The sequence below is a fragment of the Hippocampus guttulatus genome, chromosome 21, assembly GCF_054856545.1.
Source record: "Hippocampus guttulatus isolate MCC_2025c chromosome 21, RoL_Hgut_1.0, whole genome shotgun sequence".
Taxonomy (NCBI): Eukaryota; Metazoa; Chordata; class Actinopteri; order Syngnathiformes; family Syngnathidae; genus Hippocampus; species Hippocampus guttulatus.
The window spans coordinates 3,136,457-3,161,086 of NC_141281.1; the positions used below are offsets into that span (position 1 = coordinate 3,136,457).

Here is a 24,630-nt window from a genome sequence, read left to right on the forward strand (position 1 = left end):
CTCGAAAGGCTTTTTTTTTTCTCACCACACACACACACGCACACACACACACACACACACACACACACACACACACACACCTTGCTACTGTGCTCCAATAACCTCAGTGGCCGTCATACATAACGCAAACCCCACAATAACAAAAATAATAATAAAACATATATACACACACACACACACACACACACACAGTACAAGCAAAAATAAATCACTCTTTGGAAAGCGACACATGTTGCAGAGCCTACCCAGTGCTGCACAACCACAGTCCAAAGACACCAGAAAACAATGTGGCTTGGTCTATGGTTTCAAATTTTGTGACCACTGGGATCAGGCAGTCGGTCATAAATTTGTATCTAAAGTGAGGAAAAGCTCGACATGAATTTCTGGAAACGCAGACGGGAAAGGAGAGGGACACAAAGACATTGGAGGCAGAAGGCGTCGTAAAAGAGTTGTGAGCATAACGGCATCAGTGGGAGCCAGAAGTGCGGTATAGACGGGATGAAAGAAATCAAAGAAATACGAGGTGGTAGGCGAACGGGAGGAGTGGGCAGTAAAGTGACACGTAAGAGCAATGAAGGCAGACAGGAAGAAGTAGACACGGATGTGTGACAAGAGGTGGAGAGAAGAGGATACGGGCGGACGGACGCGCGGCCAGAGCGAGAGGGAGAAAGAAATACGTGACACCTCCCTCTCCCTCTCCAACAATGGCTGCTCATGTAGCGCCCGGCTTAGCAGGCAAGCCGTTAGAATCAGGAATGTGGAATGCAGGATTTTAGGCTTGGAAGTCATCGCTACTGTCCATGTGGAATATTTCGGGCCGACGTGATGAGCATCTGACACGGCCACGAAACACTGGGCATATTCGACGGCGAGCCGACTTGTATGGAAGCGGTGAAACGTGTGGGTCTCCGTGTTACTCTGAGCAACACAAACACTTTATTACTTTGTTTATTATCCGATATGTTCTTAAATGTATTTTTGATCCTGATTATCTAGCCCATCGGGTTTTTGAGATATTTTCATTTTTTGGTTTTTATGAAACTACACAATATTTTTGTCATGCTATAACAATTGTTTCTATGATTTCATCCGGTCAATTTTTTTAAATAGATTTATATATGTATATATTTATAAATTCAAAAAATTGTATATATGTCGGGTTTATGGGGGCAATCTCTCTCTCTCTCTGTCTCTCTCTTGCTCACGCGACACACTCTGAGCTGCGAACACAGGAGACAGTTGTTGCTGGCCGCCCCAATGGCTGTCATGGCTGTCAGGCCAAATCCAGTGAATTATGGCTCCTCCAGATGTAAGAGATTTCTAAGATGCCTCCAACGGCCGCAGTCTGTGGTGGGAAACAGAAAGAGCGCGACCGATTAGGGTTTATGTGCGTTAATCCAAAAAAACAGGGGAAGAAAAAAAAATCTTGATTGTTTCTCAATGACTAAACTTGTTTCGCCGAGTTACCATGACACACAAATATCACAAGTTTGAAAGTTAAGACGTTGGTCACATCTGATTCTGAAAAATGGACTCCAGCGCTCAAAGCCAGATGAAATACAGTTTGAGTTCCACCATTTGCCGGCTCAACAGCATGTGAGAAGATATCGCTGTACTTTATGGTCTTCAGCACTTTGGTAGCTTCTTTTCACTGATTGCTTTCTCTACCGATGACGAGTTACTTCAAGGACTACTTCAAGGGACTCTTACTCGAGCACCGTCTAATTATTGGCTCCGCTTACCAACTGCAGTTAGTTAGCACATCTGCCTTTTAGTTTTGAGGAATACGGCCAATGTGGCGTTTGCATCTTCCGCCCACGCTTGTGAGCATTTTCTCGGGGTACTCCAGCGCACCGCCGATATGTGACCAAATATCATCATGAGTTGACGGGGGGAATTTTCAGAGCTTTACCGGATTTCCAGCTGCTTGGTGTTGATCGACAGATGGATGGTCTTGCCTGATGAGCCCTTTAATTTCCTGCCGCATGCGTCAACACTTCAAATCGAAGCTTTGCTCTGTTCGGCCTTCTTCTTTCTCCTCATTAGTACTTCGTTTTACCGGACAGTTTATTTGAAATTATGAAAGCATTACACTCTGATGTAGCAGTTTAAAAATCAATAGCTGAAATCCGAGCCGCCTCACTTAAGCTCCCCTCCGATGGCAAAGGGGATGTTTCTTTCTCCCTCACTCTCTTAAATGGTAATTTCATTTGCAGTCACTAAGACCCCACCGATAATTACCGATGCCCTGGGGGGGGGGGGGGGGGGGGGTGAGCGGAGGGAGAGCAAAGATAGGAGAGGGAAGAAGCCGACAGAGACGGAAACAGAAAGGAGGGTGAATGCAGGCTCATTGATCACCGCGAAGCAGTCCTGTCCAAAGTACCTAAAAGTGATACTTGAGTATTAAGTGTGTATATTTTAACACAAAATAAATATAAGTGAAGTATTTTTATGTCTTTTTTTTTTTCAGTGGCGTGCCGTACTTAAAGATCTGCATGTTGGCGAATCGCCTTTATCAGTGCACCGCGAATGTATACAGCCCATCAAACAAAAAAACATTCTGATGTCTTCAATTGGCATTTTCATATTCGCCTCAGACAAAGAAATTGAAGACTTTATTTGGCACGTGTGATTGACAGGAGTGGGAAGAAAAATACAAGGGGAAAAAAAGAAAGACAATGGTGAAAGTGTGGACTGTTTTTGCTTTGTGGTTCGCCGTTCAACATCAACAAAAAATCCTTCTGAATTTATTTGGAAGTAACGAGTAACAAAGATGACGTAAAGAAATTGCCTTCGCCTCCTGCTGCAAAAGTGAAAAGAAACAAAGGGAGGGGGCGGGGGGTATGAGAGGAAGAAAGCAAAGGAAAAAATCCCCAAAGTCCTAAATGGCGAGGCTTCACTTTGACATTGAACCTTCTCCGGTCTTGGGTTACATCGGGGCCATCCATTTGTAAGGAACGCCGCCCAACGGCACCACACCCCATCACCCCATCAGCCCATCCCCTCCTTCATCTCTCAAATGAACTAATCAGAAGGAAGAATATGAAGTGTCCTGCAGGATCCATTTCTCCGGGAGCATATGGCAATGATTGATGGGGGACAACTTTGACTTGCAGGTCATCTTCCTTGCACACATCTGGGAACATGCAATAAGTCTCTTAATTTTAGAGCCCCTTACTTCTTCCTCACTTCCCGTATCCTTGCTTTTTTTTTTTTTTTTAACTTTCACTGCACATGAGAACCATCTCTTTCTCTCAAGGCTAAAGAAAGCAGTCTTTTGATTGAATTTAAGGGAGGAAGACAGATGTTTGTATAGATACATTGGTACTACTCCCCCTACTCCCCGTTAATTATATATACTGTATATTTTGTATATAATTTTTCTAACTCCCATGATGTGTCTGTACTTCTTGAAAAAACACCACGTTTGTCATACAGCCACTGGAGCTGGCTTTTCCATATGTCTTGTCTTTTACAATGACACATGCATACGGACCAAGAACCACAAGGAATAGGAGTTATCTGGGGGTGGGGGGGGGGGGGGGTTGGTTTTGTTTTTGGTTTTTTCGCACTCAAGGCTGCACATCCTGAGATTGACAAATGTCCCCCACAAACAAAGAAAAAGCTTGCAGGAAGTTGCATCGGGAAGCCCCATTAATCCAAAGGGAGCTATAACATGCCCCCCCCCCCCAAAAAAAAGAATGATTACACCAAGCGCTCCGAAATTCCCAAAGAGCATTAACTTTTCAGTGTGTTTTGGGAGAGATCAAACCGTGGCGAGAGCTGGCGGGCCTTGTCAGCTGTGCATCGGAATCATCTTCGACCCGGGCATTCCAATAACAGAGATGAAGCTCAAACGCGAAAGCCACCCATCCTCCTCCTGCCATGTGATGATCCCACCTCTGAAATATTCGGTGCCATTAACATTCCGATGAGTATCATCCCCTTTCAGGCGCAATTTGCTCTGCTCTTCAGACCTGTGGGCCAAGGCAAGGAGAGGCCCCGAGCAGATCTTTATCACCTCTCATTCTTCACGAGACCTCCTCCTCCGCCGCCGCCTCCTCCAAACGCTCTGGTCTGTTATTTTTGCCGCTGACTCGTGGTTGTACTCAACAGGCGCTCGTGAGAATTGAGGAGGAGATTCTTGCCACGACGTGCAGTCAAATATCCCACGATGGCGGATGTGCTGTTCAAGAAGTCTTTGCTCAGGTGATTGAGGGTCATTCCATGTTTATAAGAACAATCAACTAAAAAATGATTTACAGCATATATTTTGAAACCATTGCTGTGGCCATAATCGTTTACCGTGGCGTTTGTTTTTTTTTTTTTAAACTGAGCGACCCTTTATATTGGGTATTTTGGGGTCATATTTGGGGTTACCAATGGCTCGCAATAAACTCGTTTGCACAATGGCGAAAGCACCCTGTTATCACTCTGTTTCCTATTTTATACTTTTAACCGTATTTTTCATTCAAAAGTCATTGTGACTTTATCACTACTTAGTGATAGGCGACAAATTCAGGCTACATCGCTGTAGGAACTAGAACACCATCGTAAACTGAGTAATCACACCAGAAATGTCACTTGTCGACTTAATTACTTTCCCGACATAACCGAAATACAAGCCTTATGATTTACGCTCAACGTCACATCTGATTGAAAACTCAACAGCTGTGTAAAAAACTCAATCATGATAGAAAAAAAAGACTTTGATGACTTGTCATTGCGCGTAGTGTTTTATCAGTAGCTCATATTCAGCGAGCTCGACGTATGTGACACCTTTATCATGCGCTTGGATCGTTGAGGCTTTTTGATTGTAATTGGTAGTGACCTGACCACGGGGTTGAATTGTTTTGCCAATCAAACCTTTGAAGACCGTAAAACCTCACAGTTAAAAAATGACCGCAATTAGTGAGGTGTGAGAGAGTTGTAATCATGTGAGAGACAGCGCGTTACATTCCGAGCGCAATTAGCCCGGCATTTAGGCGTCTTAATTGGCGACATTCAGTGTCGCGGCGCTCGCTGTTGAACCATTTAACAGCAGAATTTATGGATTAGCTCTTCACGCATGTAACGAGCGCGGCAAAGTACTTTTAAAAATGGAACCATTCCAGTCAGCGCGCCGTGTGCTTACATATATATATATATGTAAAACTGGTAAGAAAAAGATAAAGGCCACGTGTGCTCCTGCCGTTTTGGTCATAACATTCACGGTGACTCATAAAAGAACATTGCAGAGATGTGCCAACAAACAAAACCACTAGTTACAGAGATGCCATGTTGCATTCAATCATGTTTACCCACATGTATGCTCGCCTCACAAAACACTGACTAACTGTATGCTTGTAAAAAAAGAAAAGAAAAAATGTGTGCCGTGACTGCTGCTCAACACCCGAAGAAGATTTAATGCTGCAATATGTTTTCTCTTTTGAGTTCCTTCAACAGATGCAGCAGGCCTCACCCACATGCATTGTAGGTGCGCCGCATTTTGGACCATGAGCAAAGACTTGAAGCAAGAGGCTGTAAACGGGAGAGACACGGCTTGTCCAATAGATGAGCATGTCCCCAAACATCACGCGCCTTTGCCTGCGCACGTCACCGCTTGTCTGGAGGTGCCTGTCCGGCCTCATTAAGAACATGCCGAGATGCGAGGAACGGAGACCGCGCTCCAAAGGTAGGCGCAAACATGAACCGCATCAAAGGTTGTCCGGGATCCGTGTGAGTCAAGCAGACTCGGGCCTGCCATGTTTTCATCTTTACAGATCAAAAATAAATATTCTTGACCACGCATCATTACTATTCATCACAAAGCGCGCACTCGGACCAACAAAAGCAACTGCGGGCGGAGGCGAGAGCCATTCGGCATTTCAAACGCCCCTGAGGTTCCACATATTCAAATACCGAGGGACCTCCTCTCATATTTATTGTGGGAATCAGAATTTATGATGAGTAAATTGGGCTTCTTCATCTGTGTACTGGGGGCTTGCAACATGCAGCCAAGATGGCTTGACTTATTGATTACAGGGAGCCGTATGCCCCGTTTCAAAGGGAAGGAGAGCCCCTGCCATGCAACTTCTGAGAATTAATTTGCCCGGCATGGGCCTTACTTCATAAGAAACATATGTCAGAGCGCACACACACACACACACACACACACACACACACACATACACACACACACACACACACACACACACACACACACACACACAAACCAAAGCCTGCAGGTAAACGAATCACACACACTCACACACAAAGAAAAAACACATATTGTGCACACAGCTGCTTCCAGATCCCAGCCCTACCATGTGAACGCACCCTCGCGTGCACACACACACACACTGGTACAGATTGTGAACCTCCGGTACTTGAGACCGACACATACAAAGAGTTGCGCTAACCAAACGGAAAGGTAGAAAAAAGTGAGGGCGGTAAAGCCTTCAGCGAAATGGTCATCCGGCTCTTCTGTCAGGTTTCTGGCGGCCATCCCAACCCGTGACATGGTCCCATCCAAAGCTTCCCTCCACAGCTGAACTAGCAGTGGCTCATCCCTGGCATTGTCCAGCGGATCGCCCTCCGCACCCAGACACCGGCTCCTATTTCACACGGCAGCAGCCGCGCTAATTTATCATCGCGGCCGTGACAGAGAGCACATCTGTGCGCCGACGGATCCGGCGGGAACAAGAGCGGGAAAGGGAAGAGGTGAGGGAAATATGGCCGACAATAGGAATGGGATCGTTTCGACGGGGGCTCATATCTTGTTTTAAAGGGCCCCGTCGTCGCCTTCTCTCCACCTGCATGATAACATCCTCTCCTCGCCAAGACAGCCCTTCCCTTCTTATATTACTGCAGTGCAGATGCCACGCGTACCATTATTCAAGACCACAGAGACAATCGGACACATTATTTCAAATTCTGTATGGAAATGGCCGGTTCAACTCATGGTGCTGTCAGCGCATCGCCGTTTTCAGCAATCGGAAGCTGAAAAGCTCCCTAATAAATGAATAAATAAATGAATGAATAGGGCTTAGGCTTTGTTCCCTACACTTTGATAGACACCCTCCTCTTGCATCGAGTATATCAACACATCCACAAATGTGACCGTGTTCCACTTACAACACAGTATTTGTGTCAGTATTAAGCAAACCATTGTACAATTCAAAGTTGTTCTACAAATACTGCGACTGGTCACTTTGAAATGGCGCAACCGTTATCTGCAGCAACTGCACGGCTGTCATCGAATTGTATTCGACCACTGATGACTTTAGCTCTGCTTGATACTTTGTGCATCGTCTCACAGCTGGCATCGGGGTGCTACGATGGCACGACGGCACCCTTACGTGACGCAAAGTCTTTCCAGACTTATTTGTCATGTTGCTCCTTATTGATAATACGAGTGTAGCCTGCACTACCGGAGACAAATTCCTTGTGTGTTCTACATACTTAGCCAATGAAGATGATTCTGATTCTTCTGATTCTGAAGCATGCAAGCATTTAGAACTTTAGTCATAATGATCATTTCAAAGGCATATTGATGAGGTCGCCTTATCAAGGTGACGAAGCAAACCGGATGAAAAAAAGCACCTTGTTTACATCTGCGTTGTATTACACGAATGTGTGTGCGCGCAGGTTCAAACCATTTTTTTTCCACACACACACATATACACACACACGCATACAACTGCATGTGCGCTCATGCAAGCATATCTGTTTACTTTTCCTTCCAAAACCCACTCACATTAGAATGCAAGAGACAGGACACCTCTCCTTGCTCCATGAACCACAAGACAGTTCAGTCAGAATATTTTACACTTTACACACACACACACACACACACATGCCTCCCTGGGGTGGCCTATATGTGGCGCCTGGGGAGTGCAAAATGGAACTTTCTAAAAGCCAAAAATCACTTCTGCCGAACAAACTGGTCTTGCTGAACAATAGTGCGCTTGTGTCTCACAACAGGCCCGTCATTATCAACAAGGAATGACGTTTCTGTTGCTTTTTCAGGGGAAGGGGGGGGGGGGGGATTGAAATCCTTGCGTTCAGAATTTTACTGCCGTCCAAATAAAGTTACTGAACGGTACTGCACCATATGTCGCAATATCCGGAAAAGAAAATACGGTAGCTCTTTTTTGTTTCATATATAGTTGCAGTAGATAAAAATAAGGATTAAACAGACCTTTTTTTTCCTTGTTTCTGGGTGAGGTAAATCATTTTAGGTACACAACGACCCACAAAAAACAAACACACGCATGTAGAGTAGACGGACAAACGCACACTCCTGCTCTTATGAAGATAAATACGGCGAGGGCTCGACTTTCACAAACACCCACTGAGCGGGACACACACATCCATCTTTGTTGTATTCAATGTTCTTGTGTGTGTGTGTGTGCGCATGTGCGTTTTTGTGGGTGGGGGAAATGCATATAGGGGATAGAGCAGCAAGGGTGTGTGCACCTCACTGCCTTTCCAATGTATGGAAATGTATGTGCATTTTTAAAAGTCAGGGAGGGGGTTAAATTTATTTTTTTGCCCCACCCAACAGCCCCTCTCATCGCTCCGCCGCCACCCCGCCCGTGTACCCTGTGTCCCTTCTTCTTGCCCCACACCTCATTCGGCGAGCTGATAGACCTATACAGGCATGATAGATGTGGAAGGCGCGAACGAGGCAGGGTGGGGAGTGGGGGTCTCTGCTCGAGTGCATCCATGGATGTATATGCAACATCCATCCCAAACACACACTTGCGACACGCTGGCAAATGCGGGATTTGCACACGTACCAAAGGTAATCCATAGTTTTTACATAATGGCGGGCGGGAAGGAAGGTTATATCGAGGAGTCGGCTGGTAAAGATAATATGAATCATCTGACTGTGGGTGTGTGTACACAGTCCACCAGGGAGATGGTGATTTTCTATAGGGGAGTAGAATAAAATGTGGAGAAGCCCCCCCACCCCACGCACCCAATTGACAAGAATACGTGTGAAAGTCGCATGTGATCTTTGTGCAATTTTCACAAGATTGACATGAGGTTGCTAAAATTGACATGAAAAGTGTTTTGAGATGCAGTGGGCAGCCTCCTGGTCTGCATATAATTTCGTGCATGGCGTTTGTTTGTCACATGCATTCATTTATCCGCGCACACACACTCCCAGCAAACAAAAGTACGCTCGCTGTGTTAATTATTCCGAGGAAGTTAATTTTTTTTCCCCCTCAGAATATAATTAACGGCATTTAACCATCAGGGACGGAATGAGATAGATCAAAGATTCATATTTGATGTCATGCAGAAAGCCTGTTTGGTTTTTATTTTTCTTTTTTTAAATGAGCAAACCCTCTTTAACTGTATAATTATCCGTGGTGAGAAGAGTTCCTTTTGTGTTAATTCTGGAAATGAAATCGTCTCCAAAGAATGATATGAAAATTAATTAGGAGTAACTGAAAGACAGACGCAAAGATTGCATTTAAAATGCAAATAAATGCCTTTGTTTTATTTTTATTTCGTCCATCACGGTTTTACAGAATCAACGGAATCGGAATCCTTGCTTCAGTCAACAGAGTGTGTGAAAATGTCTTCGTTCACCTCCGGTCGTGTTCATTTATAGCAGGAGAGGCTTTTTGAACCGGCATCACCCTCGCTTTTCCCCTTTCCTTAAATTTCTGCCGCGGCTGACATGCACACTGATGTCCACATAGATCACCAAATAGACTCAGATCTGGTGTGTGCCCCATATTCGTCTATGTGTGTGTGTGTGTGTGTGTGTGTGTGTGTGCGTGTGTGTGTGTGGAGCGAGAGACAGCAAGGGAAAGAGAGGGTAAATTTTGAGCGCCCACGACGAGCTGCCCTGGTGAAAAATAGAGTTGTTTCCTCCGTATTAAGCATCAAAGCCCGCCGTTATTGTGTCCACCATTTTGACTGCAGCCGACAGACCTTGAGGAGGCAGGTGCGCCGCCAACACAGTGTAGGTGTCAGTGCCTTTCATTTTATTGTTGACAGTTTGTTTGTTTTTAAAGCATGCTTTTGAGGGCGGGGGGGGGGGCCTTTCTGTCCAGTGTGATCTGATGACATGTATTTTTAGTTATATTCTTTTTTTTGTTTTTTTTTTAACGTAAGGATGGATGGATGGTTCCATGTGACGAATATGGCCGAGGGTGTTCATGTGTGCGGCTGGTGCGCAAGCATGTATGCCTCGTATGCTTATAAAACACACACACACACACACACACACACACGCCATCACCACCCGGTGTGTTTCCAGAGGACCCTTGAACTTGACCATGGAGGGAGAGGGGTGACGCCATCTGAGCTGAGGCTTAAAACAAACCCCTGATGGACAACAAAGACCGGGCTGTAGGAAGGTGGGGGGGGGGGGGGGGGGTGTTTGGGTTAGATAGCTTGGGCTGCTTTTGGGGGGGTGTTGCTTAAAGGTGCAGACTTCAGGGGGGGAGAGGTTCTTCGGGCTGCATTTGTGCTTCTATCCGAATATCTTATTATTATTATTATTATTGCGTTCAAATAATGTGATTCATGGTTTGCTATTTTCAGAACCACTCTTCCTGTCCGGCTAATAATCATTTTTAAATCTTTTTTTTTCCATCTAATTTTCAGTTAGCCGTGAATAGAACAACATGTTGGAAATGATCATTTATTTGGAACACGGGTGTGCTTCCATTTCTGGCCGGGCACGTATGCTGCATGTAAATATTCACAAAACACTTCATTGGATACCTGCACCTTAATTAGATTATTTATGAATTTTTTTTGCCAAATGTTGCCCAGTTCTGAGTGACACTGTCATGTTGATTTCACAATACATGTATGGTTGTTTCTGCACTGCACGAATAAAATAAACCTTAAAAAAAAATGAAGGAAATATAGATAAAAGAGGACCGATTGGCTGTTGATGTTTGTTGCAGAAGACGAGGCCTTGCGTGCACAGGGAGAAAGAAAAAGATTTTGGAGGAGGAGCTAGGATGGAAAACAGGTGTGGGGGGGCGGGGGTCAGAGAGCATGTCTTTTTTTGCGGAGGGAATGACTGCGTGCCTATGTTTGTGTGTGCGCCGTCCTAATTGTGAGTAAGGGAGTGGGGGGGGGGGGGTTTCTCGGCACAAAAACTGCAGATAGAGACGGCCAGTCACCGGTTGCATTTGATGGTTGTGTATGCTGGGGTGTGAGTGTGCGCGGGTGTGTGTCTTTGTGTTTTAATAGCCACGGTCAAAGAGCCTCTGTCAGATGGTCAGCTAATTGGCCCGTCTCGCAAGTACAGAGGAGGCTGCCGGCAAATTGGCAAAAAGGCCAAGCAGCTTCAACCTGATGGCAAACTCCTCTCTTGTCACGATGCTGTCCATTAAACAACGGCTTAAGTCAGGGAAATGGAAGACAAATAAAAGAAAAACAGGATACATAAGAGAAGGGGCCAAAATAGTTCTGTAATTGTCCTTTGGAGACTCACTCGAGCCGCGCCGAGCGAGACAGCGCGGATCATGCTGGGTTTAGCCTCAATAAAAATTTGGGGGTGAAAGTTGCTAACATATTGGGCTCTTTTTCTTGCCTTTTTTTTTTTTTTGCACATGTGTATGTGTGCGTGTGCGTTTGTGTGTTTCCCCTTCACATGAGCCTCATGTATTTTAATCCATGTAAAATCCCGACTGGGTTCCAATTAGGAACAGGTTTCCCAGGGCCTTGAGGGAAAACTGCTAATTATGCTGGAGGTTGTGGTCGGCACTCGGGAGTGAGTATTTGCGTATTTGGGCATGTGTGGTTTCAAGGGGACTTTATTACACTACAGTCAATGATTGTCTTTGTTAGCTCCCTTGTAGTGTTCACAATGCTGACATTGCTATCCCGAGCAAACGTGTTTGCATAATTAGACGCCAGCCACTCGCATCCTGCTTGTTTATCTTGACAATGCAAGCAAATTGTGTCGGGCTGTGAGTTTGAAGCCTTTTTTAGCCTTGATGGGTCTAAATATTTCATGCAATGTGAGCGTGGGAAGGTCAGATCTTTTTTTTTTAGACCCACGTTTATACCATTGACGAATAGTGCGTTTAAACTGGGGACATTTTGAGATTCAACATTTTTTTTAAAAGTCACCGTTATTGTCGCCAGGCCACAGGCAAAAATAGTGAAATATGTTGTTACGTTGCAAGAAAAAAAAAATCACATGGTTACAAAAATGAATTGAGTAAATAACGAGAGAATTTGTTCCGGTACAGGAAGAAACTCATCATGTTTACATGAGTCAAGTTTTGATGGGATTAGAAAACATTATCGTCATCCGTACCATCACCATGTGAATTGTAAATGCAAATGTTTCCTCGTCTTTTCTTTTCACTGCGGCCCTCAGACGTCTTGCTACATGGCTGCTCAAGCACCTTGATTTGCGTGTGTGCGCGCGCGCGCACGCCTGCGTGTCGAGGCTATTTTAAGTGTGACAGGTAAGCATGCCCAAATGTTCCCTAACTCCCCACTCGCATTCTCTAACCTTGAGAGGCGAGAGTGACGCTGATCTAATGGACGGCGCCGCTCTTGGCAGCAACCAAATGTGCCAAAATGTTGAAAAATGTCCCTTCAGATCAAATGGATGACCCCCACTGCAGTCACTTGCTATCAATACTTTGTTTTGCAAGGCTGAGCTGACAAGAAGGGCCAAGAAAATGTTTTTTTTTTCTCTCTCTCTCTCCTTTGCTTGTATGGTTTTCGGCAGTTTGAAAATCTCGCCGCAGCCTTGTATTTATTTTCAGCGGCTGAGTGTTTTTGGAGGGGCATGCTCGGGCCTCCCCGGCTGCGTATTCATGAACTTAGTGTGCCGGCCTCTATTTCCATATCATGTATCCCCACAGAGGGAATCAAACGTGCAATATTTACAGCCTTTTTTTTTTCACAGAAATTAAAGGATGGCGAGGCCTGACAGGGGCGCAGGGGATCTTTTGAGACGTCAAAGCAGCATAATTGTTTTGCTATCCAATCTGGTGTTGTACGAGACATAATGTATGGGTATTTCATACGGCCTCCAGACTGCCAAGATGTTTTCAATTTGGCATGGCCTGCGATCATCATATCACAGAGAAAAAGAACCGGCGAGAAAGCTTCCAGCCCGGGATGGACAAATGGCGAGGGGGCGATCATTCCGCCAAATTCAAAGCCTTTTTTTTTCCTCCTTTCCAGCTCTCTCTCTCTCTCTCTCTCTCTCTCTCTCGCTGGGACGAACAATCCCGCAGTGGCTGAGGCACTGAAAAAGCAATCTGTGGAATACCCCAGGGTCATGTCTGTGGCCGGATGATTTGTGTGAAATGTCATACATTAAATATAAGTTTAACATTCAGCCCGCTACACTGTAAAACTGCCCCGTCGTTGCCACAGTCCGCCATTTCCCTCTGTGCAGGGGAGGCTCCGGGTTCCGGAAAGCGGTCACAAAGGAGTGGGGCACACATAGGCGCATGCACGCAGACACGCCACCCGCTGTGTCCTGTGTCGGCCCAATCTTGGAAAAAGCAAGAATGAAGGCGACGTGGACGACGGAGAGTTGTGAGCGCATTCGAGCCACAGCTGCATTTCATTTGTGGAGAGAAGAACTTTTTGGTGGTGGTGGTGGTGGTGGTGGGGGGGGGGGGGGCAATACAGTCCATCAATATAATTTCTCTCCAAAATTAATCCACCTTGTATTTTTCCCAAAGAGGTTTTTGTTTCGACGTCTGAAGTGGATGCAGTCGGTCGAAAGGCAGACAGACAGGGAGACAGACGGTTTGTCTGGAGGCGTACCTTGAATTCACAGCCCCGCTGAAATGAGAACGTAAGAGAGGTGGGGATGCGGCAAAGGAGGGGGTTGTAACTAATTCATAAAGTTTCAGAAAGACGGCGGCATCTGTGAGGAAGAAAGAGGCGAGAGACAAAAGGGGAAAAAAAAGGTGTCTTTTGGGACTTGAGCGAGGCAGTCATCCCAGGGAAGGGAAGAGGAAGACGCTGTCCATCCAAGCAGATGAGACAGACATGACAGAGAGGCTGCAAAGGATGTCATCCCCACAAGATGGACAATTGATGACTTTTCTCTTGCTCTTTTTCTTCTTTTTCCCCCTCTCATTTCTCTTCTTGTGGCTGCCTGCCTTGTTTGCTTGCTTGAAGAATTTCGAGGAAAGTTACGTTGTGAATCAACATGGTGACATCAAGTGAGCAAGTCAAACATGGCTTGGGTTTTTTTTTTCTGCTTGATGTCCAAGAATGCGTAGTTGAGCACTGAGGGGGATATTCGCCCATTCCCACGAAGTCCATTTCTTTTGCACAATTTTCCCGTCTCTAGCCATATGACGCACCCGCCATGCATCACTTGCAAATCTCTGTGCCACCACCAAAGAGCCGTCATAATGGGCCATTATGATGCTTGTGGTCTCCAAAAAAAAACAAAAAACGATCCTTTTTGTTTCAATAATTATTACAATAAAATCTCGACGTCAACAACGAATCAGTCGAGCCGGCCCTCGACAGTTATCAATCTCCGTCAGCGGCTCCGAAATGACTCAAAATGCACAATGTGATGTTTCGCCTTCGAGAGGCGCCAGCGCATCGTTCAGCCCCCTGAGCGCAGTCGAAGAAAAACGCTCAAATCCGTGGGAGAAAACGCGCAGCGCTCGATGTGACATGGGATATCCTCATTTAAATATCACAACCCTGTTTATGGACGCTTCATGATGGCGCATAAGTGACACTCATAAGTCGATGGGAGAGTCTGCGCAACCGCCCCCCCCCCCCCCCAAAAAGTGCGTCAGAATGCCTTTTTGGACTTCAAGTGTACCTGTGGGGAAACGTAGCAATTTTTGTTAAGTTTGAGAATGATCTGGTGTTCCTGTTTTTGTGTCTATTTTTTTTATTTGCCCCCCCCCCAACATTGTTTTTTTTTTTTTTTTGTATAATGCATTGCACACCGGCCTCTTCGGACACAGAGTCAGCAAAACGGACGTCCGTCAGTGACAATTGACAGACGGAATGCCCACGTCTCAGATTGCTCTGAACCTGACCACAAAAATTCTGCGTTGAATTGGAGAGACAAGCAGGGCCAAGATGGCTTCTTCTCGTTCGAGCGAATATATTTTCCCTTCCGACCACCCGTGATACACCTTTGAAGCGCATGGGGAGAAGATGCCCTTTCATGGCCATTTTGACACGATGACCTAGCTACGTATTGTCAAGGCGGCAGATGTAAGCGACTCATGAAAAGATGTTTGTTGATTCTTGTAACTTTGCTTTGTTCAATATTCAGTTGGGACTGGCTGCAGATGCCGGTCACCCCGGACAGGATAAGCATGACAGAGGATGCACGGATGATGATTGTTTTGCACTGATGTTGTCGGCCCTGCAAAATATCGTGCTCGTATCCCGTGATACTCTGCACCTTCGTTGATTGGAGTGTGGCGAGCACGTAAAGACTTTTGCAATCAGCTGTGATGAAGCTCGACCCGACACAGGTGGATTTTCCTGAATGTAATTACCTCCCGGCTTGTCCCCAAATATTCTTATCTGCTCGGCACGGTTTTGATTCCGTTTGCTATGTCTGACGGCATTTGCGTCCATATTTGTCTCTTTTTTTTTTTTTTTTTTTTTGAGGTGGAGGTGTGGGGGCATGAAAGAGCGAGATTTGAAGGTGTTGCACTCGCCGCCGCAGTTGTAAGCAAGCCGGGACCCTTTGAAGACAAACGCGGCATCGTACCATCTGAACAGAGCCCTCCCTCCGTCGCTCCCCCTTTCCTCCGCTCTACTTCAAAGGTGAATGTCTGAGATGAAGGTTTGCAAAGAATTGGAAAACAAATTGTTCATTTGTATCTGGGAGGAGACCAGACACTCGAGCAAATTCTCGCCGCGTGTTCTATTTACACTTGCCGCGGGTACGTGCGAATCGTACGCTGATCATTGCCTGGAGCGCCATTCCGCTGCGGCGTGCGCCGCTAACCGCCGGTGTGTTTTCCACACCGCATGACAGAAGGGCCGAAATGTATTCATGAATCGGTGTGTCGGCAGTAAGTACGTGCGGATATTTGAAAGGAAAATGATCATGGGGAAATGCTTGATTATTGAAGGTTTTGCTGGTCTGTCAAGTGGGACCGAGTTTTCGACGATGTCGAGAAGCAGCTTTGGATAAGCCGCAGCGTCGTGCTTGTGTTGTCAACATCAAGTGTGCCGAGAAACCGTTTCGGAATCACACTGTATGTACAAAAGCGAGCATACTCATTTGATTTTTTTTTATTCTTAAAATGCAATTACTGTTTTGTTTTGTTTTTAATGTATGAGCATGCCCAAGTTTAACAATCAATTCAGCGGCTCTAAAACTCTCACGGCCATGTAAAACTAACTTTTCGTTCTTCATGATTGACGCAATTTCGATCTCTGAATTAGCCTGCTGGTTTGCCGCAACGTGAAGCAATCTGTTCTGCCTCCGTGACAAATGATTGTTCAAATATTGGAAGAATCGTGGTCATTCCTCTCATATAAATAACACAAAAGTGAACATGATGTACTGAAGAGTACTTTTTCACAGTAAAAAAAAAAAAAACCCGAGTGAATCAGCATGTAGGCTGAAGGCATTGCTTCTGACACCTACCTCTCTGTGCATAACAGCGCTCTGTGAACTCTGTCTCATCCAAAAAGCCTCTTGCAAATATACTCTCATCCTTGTCTTAGCAACAAATAGATGTGTTAAAGCACAACGACGACTGTCTTCAATGTCTATACTTTGTTCCGAAGTCTGCGCTGCTTCAATTTTCCTCAGGTCAGTGTTTGATTGATCAAATGAGAGCCGATGAGTCCCAACATAACTGCAAGCAGGGGATCACTTCTCTGCGTTCTGGGATTCGGCTACGGCAGTAGGTCTCAAACACAGTTCCTGGAGGGTCGCTGTCCTGCATGTTTTCCAAGTCTCCCTGTTGCAATACAGCTGATTCAAATGATCAGATCATCAGCAAGCTCTGCGCAAGCCTGACATTCAACCTGCTCATTTGAATCAGGTGTGTTGCAACGGGGAGACTTGGAAAACATGCAAGACTGCGGCCCTCTAGGAACTGACTTTGAGACCACTGGGCTCCGGCGAAGTTATCTTGGGAGTCAACGCCCAAAGTGGTAGGTGTCCGCTCGTGTGGGGATTGAGCACTTTTGAGTCTGCGAAGTTAAGACTTTGAATGGCAGTGTGCAGTATGTACTGGTTCACGTGGAACCGGACGGCATACTGTCATTTGTTATGAGCTTCAGACCTCTGAGAAGAAAAAAATAAAATAGGGAGACGGGTGAAGGCCAGACTGCGGTAGTGTGGCCATTATCCGCAGGCAGGCAAATCAAGGCAGCAAATCAGGAACAATGGAGGCTCCCACATAGCAGAGTGGGGGGGATCAAAGCGGCGCTAACCGGCCATTGCAATCCAATTGAAATGTTCACTTTGCATCTCTGCGAAGGTAATGGACGTGAAGAGGTGAAAAGAAAAGGCTGCCCGCTCACATTTGACGCAAAATTATGGAAGGGAAGACGAGAAAAAAGGAGTCAAGAAATGCATGTGACAGCCCTGGCCTTCTCAAGTCATCTACTGTCGAAGCTTGGTAATGTCCCTCGTTTTTTTTTTTTTGGGGTTGTTTTTTTTTTTCTTTGAATTTGCCAAGATCCATTTTCTCACTGCCTCCCACCCCCTTCCTTTGAACCTTCCAACTGAAACATTACGATGATATATGAGATATTATAGCCCTTGCGCATGTGGCGCGGGGCCATCTCTTGGAGTGGGCCGTCTCGTTCGTCCCGCAGCCCCTCTTCCTCTTCCTGTCTCCACATTGCTTGCGTCTCCTCATTTGAATGTGTTGATCACCTGGGGAGATGCTGCATTAATGCTGAGCCCGGCAAAAAGCAGAATCTCCTCTTTATTTATCTGCACTATTCCTCCCAATCTTTCCAGCACATTTCACTCAATCACGCAACTCAGGCCGTTCCATTAGCCACACAGGGGCGTTTTACCCCATTGAGCACAACATGCCCTGCACTTCTATGAATATAGATTCCCCTAAATTATGTATAATGGGAGTGCTTGGATTTTTTTTTTCTTTTGCATTTTTACTAAGAGCATTTCAGGATGTTTTGAGTTGTTTCCGGCTACTTGTCTAAGTGCTCCTTGAAATTGTATGCAACTGTTTGGTGACGGCACATTTGCATCTTTGTTTTTGCAAGTTTTTTCGGTCTCAGTGCAATGTGACGAAATGAAGTGTTATGATGGTCTTTTTTAAGCCTGTTGCATGAGTCATATTTAGAAGTTAATTACAAAAAATATTATTACACTGTGAGTGGCGGGCAACCAGTTCAATTATTATTTTTTTTTAAATGTCCATATTTAAACTTGCGACTCATGTTATACATCTGATTAGGAAGTGCATGGTCCTATGTGGCCCTCGATTCACGCCGATGAGAAAATGTGGCCCTCTCCTTTATTTAACTTGCCCATCCCAGACCTATCGTCAACCAGCAGAGTTGAGCTGTTGCTTCCGTCTCAACAAATCGGAGCGTCAGAAGAACAACATGATGTCAGCTATGTGGGAAGGTGCGCTCACCTCAGCTCTATTGGAACTCTTCTGGGGAGCAGCTTTTCTTTTCACGTCCCTTGAAATCCAAAATCCAAAATCCATGATCGCAATCCCCCTCGATAAGAATCTTGTTTGCTAGCTGATGGGAAATAACACGCTGGTCCGGGATGATGTCTCGATCGTTGAACTGCTGGTCACGGTGACTAATCGGACAGTTGGTAATTTCAAATGAATGTCGGCAGTTTGGTGTCCACGGCGCTCGGCGGGAGGGAAGTACACACGGTGCGGCGATATCAACAGCAGCCTCACAATTCTCAATCATCTGAGCCAATTCAACATCCTCATTACCACGTCCAAGCCACCGCTAGCTGCAAAAAAAGCTTCCAGAAGCCTTTTGCCTTATTTTGGGGGTGATTATGTTTAGTCCTCGGCTGGGAATATAATTGCCCTGGGGGAAGTAACATCTTTGCAAAGTTGTGATAGCAACATCCTTTTGCCGCCGTCCTATTCAGTTTGTGCAAACGTGCTTTGCGCAATGTACACATCACACGCGACTTATACACACATCAGCAGCAGTCAATTGCGTGACACCCCATTCCGAACCTGACCGCAAAACAACACACATCACTTCATGCACAAGTATACGTTCCTTATGAGAGCACAAACACATCTTTGCCTGCATCTTTGCTTGTATAATCAGTCGGCAGACAAACAGTCTCAAGGGAAAAGCACAACCCCAACATTAGTTTGCAGCCTTGTTTGCCAATTAGTTCTACGGCAGTTCGACTTTTTCTTTCATTGTATTATTTTATCATGATCCACTTTGAGTTGTGTGTGTGTCTGTGTGTGTGTGTTTTTCTTTTGCGGGAGCGGGCATAGTTAGTTGGCGTTTCCTGTGTTATTTATTGTTTTCCTTGACGGCACAGGGGAGGAGATGAGCGTGAAGGTGTGCACCTGAGAGCTCTTGTCATCAGCGCTCAGTGGTAACTTCTGCAGATCGTGGGCTCTATTTTCAAGTGGCATGTGAGGCACGGCCAAAAATCTGCACAGGGGTGGGCCAGACTGGCTTTTGGTATTTTCACACACGAAAACATTGCCGACTTGATTCATCATCAATCAAAGCGCCTCCTCTCATTCCCTTTCAAATCGGCGTCCTTGACAAGGCAGAAAAAGAAAATGATTTGCTGGAGTCTCTGCTCAGATTGGGTGGGGGATCCTCATTTTATGGCGTAATAGCACAGCACTTTGAGTTGCATTTTTATGTTGGAAAAGTGCTATGGAAATAAAGTTTGATTTTATTTGAGTTGAGAAATCTCAGCTCGGTGCTGCCGACTTTTGCCATTGTCGATGATGCAAGCGTGGCACACTAGTGAGGGTGTCCCACGCATTTGTGTTCAAGGTGCTAGCGGGTTCCTCATTGCATGGTGTCAGGGCGTAATGGACGTGTCAGCACAAGGAGAGGAGTCGGTCTGCCTGGGTCACTGTGCCCTTCAAGTTACAGCGACATGCAAAAAGCATCCAGAAACCATAGCAACTGTGTGCACGTGCGCGCACTTGTACGTGGATTGATCTGAAATGTTGTACGATGCCTGTTATTGAGGAAAATGCAACTCCAAACATCGAATCTGCTCCAGCTCTCATGTAATTGTACATTAACGTGGATACAATTGTTAGTTTCACTTAAGAGATTTGGGGCTGATGGAAATATATATGGCCTATGATTCAGATTGATTGTTTTCATAAAACCAGCCAAATATAGAAAGTCTTCCAGTAAGCGAACACTGCACACACACACACACACTTATAAATAAGCATACAACCAACACTTGCACATAGATGCACAAACACTTATTATTGATCTCCATCTCAGCTCATGCCAGCAGGTAGCCCAAGTCGCTGGTTATTCTGAGGAATTGCTTTCAGTAGCCACACACACACACACACACACACACAAACACACAAATGCAACTCATATAAAATGATTGTTTCCAGTGCAAATCTACACTGTTCGGATACATCACCTCTTCACAGATGCAAGGGATGCAATTGTTGATATCAGGCATACGCACGCACACACACGCACACACACACACACACACACACACGCAGGCCGCAGTGTGTGTAATGTACAAGCAGTAACAGCTTGCATACTGAAATGGTTTGAACAAAATCCTTCACTGCGTCTTTTTCTCCCTCCTCATCTTTCTTCATCCCTGCTAAAATTGTGTCATTAAAAAAAAAAAAAAACATGTCTCTGAGGACATCTTTCACGAGCTGGAGGCTTATGTGTATGTCTGAAATTTGGATATGGCTTCAAAGTATCAGCTTGGTGGGAGCTTTCCTTACTTCTTTATGTATCACTTTTCATATAAAAGCCCGTTTCAGCGGAACCTTTAATAACCCTGAATTCTGAGATTTGTTTCGCGTGTAAATGCATGATACATATTTGAAGATGATTGGTGAAAACGCACACATGTGCAAGGAAGGAGAACTGTGCAGTCGTCAATTGTGGAGATATAGGGTTCTATTTTTGGAGACGGCGCAGGCAGAAATGGTGGCGTATGGTGGTTTTTGTGCAGGCGCCCGGTATTCTGCCATCGGGGCTGTATTGATGGTGAGGGTCCCTCCTCAAGCATACAAGTAGCAGACAGTCGGTCAAAAGTGTTATGTGTTAATGCCATTTAACTTGGGGATTAGTTGTTGTTGTTTTTTTTTTAATTCAGTTCCAGTTTTACTTCTATCTTGTTTGTGCAAAATCACAGAACCGGTCAGTCCTACTTTTATTTCCTTCCCCCAAAGTCAAATGTGGGCTTGTGCTTCAATCATGAGGAGAACCTACACGCTGCCTGTTGCAAGATCCAGTCCCGCTGTGGTTTGACACGAGTGAACATTTAGCATATTCGGCCATGTTTAGGAATTTGACTTTTTCAGAGGAGCACAAATTCAGTATGTAACAGCAACATTCATTACAATGGAATGTTTCTGATTAAAGTCAGTCAAGCGGTAGACAACAAAAGGAGCTTTCACTCGAGACTGTGAAGTGAAAATAAAAAACAGGACGCGCTTTTAGCTGGCACCCCTGGCCTTTTCATATGCAATATGTGCAGCCTTCTCCTCCTCCTTCCAGAATTGGGCTCGCTTGTTTGAAATGGAATCAAATTAAGATGGGGACTTTTTTTTGTTTGTTTTTGTTTTGAAATGGTCCAGCTCCCCACCCTTGCGAGAGGTCACAAGTCTAATGCAATTATAGTGCATAACTGTGGCAAAGGAGGCGCATGCCATGAGATGGTATGCGCATACAAGCTGTAAACTGCAACTTTCTCTCCACGAAGCACAATGCTGACTGGATCAATGTGTTTAGCTGAAGATTGTAAAGCATTCCAGTTAGCCACTTTATTTAGACTTACCTCTGTCTGACCTCCTCGTGCTTTGACTCTGACCGCATTGAAAGGGCAGACAAACCCTTTACCAACAACCAGGTGGTGTTGCCAAGTGGTGGGGTGACTACAAAAAAAAACAAAAAAACAATGTATTAACCGTTAAAGGTCATGACATGATTTGAACAGATTGGGCCTCAAACTTCATCTGAACTTTATGGTCGTTTTATGACCTCACAATCAGACTTTATTTCAAATATCTGCACCGGGCTGAGTCGTTCGCGATCACCAGTGTCAACCGTACGTGGAAACATCAACGGTTAAAGTCAATTCATTCGAAGACGGTGGACCACCGAAAATTGAAATTAAAAGACATAACGGAAAATGCAGCAGTCCATTCCAGGCATGGCCGCCGCTACCCCTTTGAGTGCAGGAAGCTGAAAAGTCAGATTGTTTCCCCGACTGGACGGTACATGTATATGCCGCAAAAAAATCATTTTGAACGCAGATCTGTAGTCCATTTAAAATAAAATGGATCTGGTATCCAGAATAATCAGCTTTGCTTTTTGCCTCTCTCGGGTTTTTGCCACGTGTTTCTTCCTGTGAGATGCCCACCATGACTCCGAATCATTGTGCAACATGCGTATGTTGTTATGTCGTCTTACATGCTCGCAGAGGTGGTGGGAACGCAAGTCCTTGGACATTTAATCTGAAGGGAATTTCACACTAGTTACTGGTTGTCATCCAAGGTTTCGAACATAAAATACTGCTGTCATTGGCCAAAGTTCAAATCGGGTTCACTATTGCAACCCTGGTGTATGCTGAGAAAACGCTGTGAGGGCTTGAAGCATGCCTTCAATATGTTTCTTATTATTATTGGTGATGGTGGTGGTATTATTACTCTTATTATTAAGTGGATGTGCTTTAGGAAATGTATATGGTTATACAAAAGGCTATGTGCTGAAATTAAGAAATGAAACCAATTTCTTGTATTTTGAAAGTTTTTTGGGGGGCGTATTAGTTTTCGGCGCATGTTTGACATACATTGATTGAAAGATTGCAATTATGACATTCGAATCAATCCAAATGTTGCTCTTTCAAATGTTTTACATTCCGTCAGACGATTGAATGCAAGGCCGCGCATGAAAGGGCCGTTTCAAACTTTACATTGCAGTCACACCCACTTGATCCCAAGCTTTCGGGAGGGCCGATCCACTATATCTCCAGTCGTATGCGTTCACTTAACCAGGCACAGCTGCTAGCACCATTACTCCGATTTCCTGTGTGCACGTCTATCTGCCCACTCAACACCAGAATGCGCGCACACGACATATTTTACACACGTCTGAGTTTTTCTGATGTTCAGGTGCGTCCCTGTTAAATATGCCACAGGTTGTCATTTAAGTCGAATGCATATTGCAGCCTTCCAAATGGATGACTCGTTTTTCCAGGAGGGGGAAAAAAAAGATGACAAGGACAGGAAGGAAATGAGAGCTTGAAGTTTCTGAACAAAAGAAGGCGTCTCAGCCGTGATGCATTCAGCATGAATGCAACAAAGCCTCGATCATGCCTTCTGTTTAACATGACTCCAAAGCTCTTGAAAACTGAGGCCTTAGTATTTGAGACAAACTGTTCAATCAGCTTTTTTTTTTGTTGTTGTTTTTTGGAAGGGCATTTTAAGTGGCAGTCGGTCTCTGAAAGATGTTTGCCTGTCTCACCTGACCCACTTTTCTTGTGCATCAGTGTGTGTGTATGTGTGTGTGTGTGTGCATGCATGCATGCGTGCAGGCGTGCATCCCTCCTTTGCTCAGGCGGTTGTAAATGTAATCTTAGACACATGTTACTTGGCCTGATGTTTTTCAGATTGACGTCGTTTGCGATTAGCATATCTCCAGCCAAGACACAGGAGAGCCCTGTAAGAGTGCCAGCCACTCATGTATACGCAAACAGTTAGGTAAACACAACTCGGCTGCCATCTTGAACAATTTCACCGTCATGATTTGATGCTGCGGTTTCTTTTGAACACAGCTGGTAAGCACACTGACGAAAGGAGGACAAATTTGACTTACGAGCTCTGAAACGAATTTTGACAACTGATACTCTTTCCTGCAACACATTATTCAATATTTTAAGACTGGTCCGTCCCACTCATCTGTTCCTTAGCGTACCGACGACGTGTAAGTGCAGCTGCGGCCTACGCCACCTCTCCGTTAACAGCAACCATCAATGATTTTGTAGCAGAAAACATCAGCATTGTGTTCATTTCAAAGCTCTTTTTTCAACACGTTATGAGTAAGCACCAAAAATTCTGACAAAAACATTGTTTCCCCAATGACACGTTCATGGTTAACAATCAAAAAGATCAATACGAATGTGCCCTTTTGCAGAAGTGATTGTGTTCTTAACATACAAACACCTTGCAAAATTCTCGCAACAAGCTTCAGACAATACAAGAGTCTCGGTTGTTTGTTTTTTTTGCCCCTCTTGCTTATCCTCTCCACACAACTCTGACCAAACACAGCCCACCGCAGCCGCAGCTCAGGAGCCGGCAGACTAACTCTAACACGAGTAGCACAGTAAGTGTGTGAGGTTGAGAAGAAAAAGTCAGATAAAAGTAGTTAAAAAAAGAAGGAGCGGGGATAACAAGCAACAGGAGAGTTAGTGACCAAACAGCGGGTGACAGAAGGGAATAGGAAGACGGATGAGGCTGG

At 45.1% G+C, this 24,630-nt stretch overlaps 1 long non-coding RNA gene across 1 annotated transcript in view; it reads right to left on the reverse strand.

Annotated features, from left to right (window-relative positions):
* LOC147186730 (uncharacterized) overlaps positions 1 to 24,630 on the reverse strand; it is a 31,408-nt gene that overhangs the window by 5,643 nt on the left and 1,135 nt on the right. The window contains exons 2-3 of the long non-coding RNA XR_015099013.1: positions 21,950 to 22,046; positions 1,206 to 1,345 (exon numbers count right to left, since the gene is read on the reverse strand). This is a non-coding gene — a long non-coding RNA (uncharacterized LOC147186730). The remainder of the gene's footprint in view (positions 1 to 1,205; positions 1,346 to 21,949; positions 22,047 to 24,630) is intronic.